Here is a 5,424-nt window from a genome sequence, read left to right on the forward strand (position 1 = left end):
TGTTAGAGCACAAAATTTCATACGAATAATCTGTTGTTTACTGTGCGAGATATAAGGGCCTAAATTGACAGCAAAACCATAACCCAAAAAAATTTCCACTCTCAATATCTTCTCAATTAATGGATCTGTACTCAAGAAAACTATAGCATACTACTCAGTAAAACAGAGTGTGTTAGAGCACAAAATTTCATACGAATAATCTGTTGTTTACTGTGCGAGATATAAGGGCCTAAATTGACAGCAAAACCATAACCCAAAAAAATTTCCACTCTCAATATCTTCTCAATTAATGGATCTGTACTCAAGAAAACTATAGCATACTACTCAGTAAAACAGAGTGTGTTAGGGCACAAAATTTCATACGAATAATCTGTTGTTTACTGTGCGAGATATAAGGGCCTAAATTGACAGCAAAACCATAACCCAAAAAAATTTCCACTCTCAATATCTTCTCAATTAATGGATCTGTACTCAAGAAAACTATAGCATACTACTCAGTAAAACAGAGTGTGTTAGGGCACAAAATTTCATACGAATAATCTGTTGTTTACTGTGCGAGATATAAGGGCCTAAATTGACAGCAAAACCATAACCCAAAAAAATTTCCACTCTCAATATCTTCTCAATTAATGGATCTGTACTCAAGAAAACTATAGCATACTACTCAGTAAAACAGAGTGTGTTAGAGCACAAAATTTCATACGAATAATCTGTTGTTTACTGTGCGAGATATAAGGGCCTAAATTGACAGCAAAACCATAACCCAAAAAAATTTCCACTCTCAATATCTTCTCAATTAATGGATCTGTACTCAAGAAAACTATAGCATACTACTCAGTAAAACAGAGTGTGTTAGGGCACAAAATTTCATACGAATAATCTGTTGTTTACTGTGGCAGTTATAAGGGCCCCGTTTGACAGCAAAACCATGACCCAAAAAAATTTCCACTCTCAATATCTCCTGAACTAATGGATCTGTACTCATGAAAACTATAGCATACTACTCAGAAAACAGAGTGGGTAAGAGTACAAAATTTCATACGAATAATCTGTTGTTTACTGTGGGAATTATAAGGTCCCCTTTTCACAGCAAAACCATGACCCAAAAAAATTTCCACTCTCAATATCTTCTCAATTAATGGATCTGTACTCACGAAAACTATAGCATATTACTCAGTAAAACGGAGTGTCTTAGAGCACAAAATTTCATACGAATAATCTGTTGTTTACTGTGGGAGATATAAGGGTCTAATTTGACAGCAAAACCATGACCCAAAAAAAAATTCAACCCTCAATATCTTCTGAACTAATGGATCTGTACTCAAGAAAACTATAGCATATTACTCAGTAAAACGGAGTGTGTTAGGACACAAAATTTCATACGAATAATCTGTTGTTTACTGTGGGAGATATAAGGGCCCCATTTGACAGCAAAACCATGACCTAAAAAAAATTCAATTCTCAATATCTTATGAACTAATGGATCTGTGCTCATGAAAACTATAGCATACTACTCAGAAAACAGAATGTGTAAGTGCACAAAATTTCATACGAATAATCTGTTGTTTATTGTGGGAATTATAAGGTCCCCATTTCACAGCAAAACCATGGCCCAAAAAAATTTCCACTCTCAATATCTTCTCAATTAATGGATCTGTACTCAAGAAAACTATAGCATACTACTCAGAAAAGCAGAGTGTGTAAGAGTACAAAATTTCATACGAATAATCTGTTGTTTACTTTGGGAGTTATAAGGGCCCCATTTGACAGCAAAACCATGACCCAAAAAAATTTCAACTCTCAATATCTTCTGAACTAATGGATCTGTACTCAAGAAAACTATAGCATACTACTCAGAAAAACAGAGTGTGTAAGAGTACAAAATTTCATACGAATAATCTGTTGTTTATTGTGGGAATTATAAGGGCCCCATTTGACAGCAAAACCATGGCCCAAAAAAATTTCCACTCTCAATATCTTCTCAATTAATGGATCTGTACTCAAGAAAACTATAGCATACTACTCAGAAAAGCAGAGTGTGTAAGAGTACAAAATTTCATACGAATAATCTGTTGTTTACTGTGGGAGTTATAAGGGCCCCATTTGACAGCAAAACCATGACCCAAAAAAATTTCAACTCTCAATATCTTCTGAACTAATGGATCTGTACTCAAGAAAACTATAGCATACTACTCAGAAAAACAGAGTGTGTAAGAGTACAAAATTTCATACGAATAATCTGTTGTTTATTGTGGGAATTATAAGGTCCCCATTTCACAGCAAAACCATGGCCCAAAAAAATTTCCACTCTCAATATCTTCTCAATTAATGGATCTGTACTCAAGAAAACTATAGCATACTACTCAGAAAAGCAGAGTGTGTAAGAGTACAAAATTTCATACGAATAATCTGTTGTTTACTGTGGGAGTTATAAGGGCCCCATTTGACAGCAAAACCATGACCCAAAAAAATTTCCACTCTCAATATCTTCTCAATTAATGGATCTGTACTCACGAAAACTATAGCATATTACTCAGTAAAACGGAGTGTCTTAGAGCACAAAATTTCATACGAATAATCTGTTGTTTACTGTGGGAGATATAAGGGTCTAATTTGACAGCAAAACCATGACCCAAAAAAAAATTCAACCCTCAATATCTTCTGAACTAATGGATCTGTACTCAAGAAAACTATAGCATATTACTCAGTAAAACGGAGTGTGTTAGGACACAAAATTTCATACGAATAATCTGTTGTTTACTGTGGGAGATATAAGGGCCCCATTTGACAGCAAAACCATGACCTAAAAAAAATTCAATTCTCAATATCTTATGAACTAATGGATCTGTGCTCATGAAAACTACTCATGCATACTACTCAGAAAACAGAATGTGTAAGTGCACAAAATTTCATACGAATAATCTGTTGTTTATTGTGGGAATTATAAGGTCCCCATTTCACAGCAAAACCATGGCCCAAAAAAATTTCCACTCTCAATATCTTCTCAATTAATGGATCTGTACTCTAGAAAACTATAGCATACTACTCAGAAAAGCAGAGTGTGTAAGAGTACAAAATTTCATACGAATAATCTGTTGTTTACTGTGGGAGTTATAAGGGCCGCATTTGACAGCAAAACCATGACCCAAAAAAATTTCAACTCTCAATATCTTCTGAACTAATGGATCTGTACTCAAGAAAACTATAGCATACTACTCAGAAAAACAGAGTGTGTAAGAGTACAAAATTTCATACGAATAATCTGTTGTTTATTGTGGGAATTATAAGGGCCCCATTTGACAGCAAAACCATGGCCCAAAAAAATTTCCACTCTCAATATCTTCTCAATTAATGGATCTGTACTCAAGAAAACTATAGCATACTATTCAGAAAAGCAGAGTGTGTAAGAGCACAAAATTTCATACGAATAATCTGTTGTTTACTGTGCGAGATATAAGGGCCTAAATTGACAGCAAAACCATAACCCAAAAAAATTTCCACTCTCAATATCTTCTCAATTAATGGATCTGTACTCAAGAAAACTATAGCATACTACTCAGTAAAACAGAGTGTGTTAGGGCACAAAATTTCATACGAATAATCTGTTGTTTACTGTGGCAGTTATAAGGGCCCCGTTTGACAGCAAAACCATGACCCAAAAAAATTTCCACTCTCAATATCTCCTGAACTAATGGATCTGTACTCATGAAAACTATAGCATACTACTCAGAAAACAGAGTGGGTAAGAGTACAAAATTTCATACGAATAATCTGTTGTTTACTGTGGGAATTATAAGGTCCCCTTTTCACAGCAAAACCATGACCCAAAAAAATTTCCACTCTCAATATCTTCTCAATTAATGGATCTGTACTCACGAAAACTATAGCATATTACTCAGTAAAACGGAGTGTCTTAGAGCACAAAATTTCATACGAATAATCTGTTGTTTACTGTGGGAGATATAAGGGTCTAATTTGACAGCAAAACCATGACCCAAAAAAAAATTCAACCCTCAATATCTTCTGAACTAATGGATCTGTACTCAAGAAAACTATAGCATATTACTCAGAAAAACAGAATGTGTAAGTGCACAAAATTTCATACGAATAATCTGTTGTTTATTGTGGGAATTATAAGGTCCCCATTTCACAGCAAAACCATGACCCAAAAAAATTTCCACTCTCAATATCTTCTCAATTAATGGATCTGTACTCAAGAAAACTATAGCATACTACTCAGAAAACAGAATGTGTAAGTGCACAAAATTTCATACGAATAATCTGTTGTTTATTGTGGGAATTATAAGGTCCCCATTTCACAGCAAAACCATGACCCAAAAAAATTTCCACTCTCAATATCTTCTCAATTAATGGATCTGTACTCATGAAAACTATAGCATATTACTCAGTAAAACGGAGTGTGTAAGAGTACAAAATTTCATACGAATAATCTGTTGTTTACTGTGGGAGATATAAGGGCCCCATTTGACAGCAAAACCATGACCTAAAAAAAATTCAATTCTCAATATCTTATGAACTAATGGATCTGTGCTCATGAAAACTATAGCATACTACTCAGAAAACAGAATGTGTAAGTGCACAAAATTTCATACGAATAATCTGTTGTTTATTGTGGGAATTATAAGGTCCCCATTTCACAGCAAAACCATGGCCCAAAAAAATTTCCACTCTCAATATCTTCTCAATTAATGGATCTGTACTCAAGAAAACTATAGCATACTACTCAGAAAAGCAGAGTGTGTAAGAGTACAAAATTTCATACGAATAATCTGTTGTTTACTGTGGGAGTTATAAGGGCCCCATTTGACAGCAAAACCATGACCCAAAAAAATTTCAACTCTCAATATCTTCTGAACTAATGGATCTGTACTCAAGAAAACTATAGCATACTACTCAGAAAAACAGAGTGTGTAAGAGTACAAAATTTCATACGAATAATCTGTTGTTTACTGTGGGAATTATAAGGTCCCCTTTTCACAACAAAACCGTGACCCAAAATACTTTCCACTCTCAATATCTTCTCAATTAATGGATCTGTACTCAAGAAAACTATAGCATACCATTCAGTATGCGTAATGTTGAAAAATATTACATTATTTATGTAGGCCAACTTAAAAACCGATGGTTATTAATTATGAATAAGACTGATTTTTTTTGTTAAAAATCTAAGTGGAACAGTGATTTAGGTATTTTGAATTTTTTTGGTCGTTTCAGGAATATACTTGTTGTCAATCACTGGTCCCACCCCTATGTCAAACACTGGTACCACCGAAAATTCGGTATGTCAATCACCGGGTCATTGAAATACTTTAAAAAAATTAATAATCCCTTCACCATATTTGTTTTGTGTGGGTGCTTTTTTAAACTCATTTTTCGAAAAAAATAAGCATACTCTTAAAAAAA

General features: G+C 34.1%; 1 protein-coding gene across 2 annotated transcripts in view; it reads right to left on the reverse strand.

The window, feature by feature from the left end:
• LOC141451094 (zwei Ig domain protein zig-8-like) overlaps window positions 1-5,424 on the reverse strand; it is a 686,638-nt gene that overhangs the window by 336,109 nt on the left and 345,105 nt on the right. The window lies entirely within an intron of this gene.

Source organism: Rhodnius prolixus, unplaced genomic scaffold (assembly GCF_049639745.1).
Source record: "Rhodnius prolixus isolate KJV_2025 unplaced genomic scaffold, Rpr scaffold_8, whole genome shotgun sequence".
Classification (NCBI taxonomy): domain Eukaryota; kingdom Metazoa; phylum Arthropoda; class Insecta; order Hemiptera; family Reduviidae; genus Rhodnius; species Rhodnius prolixus.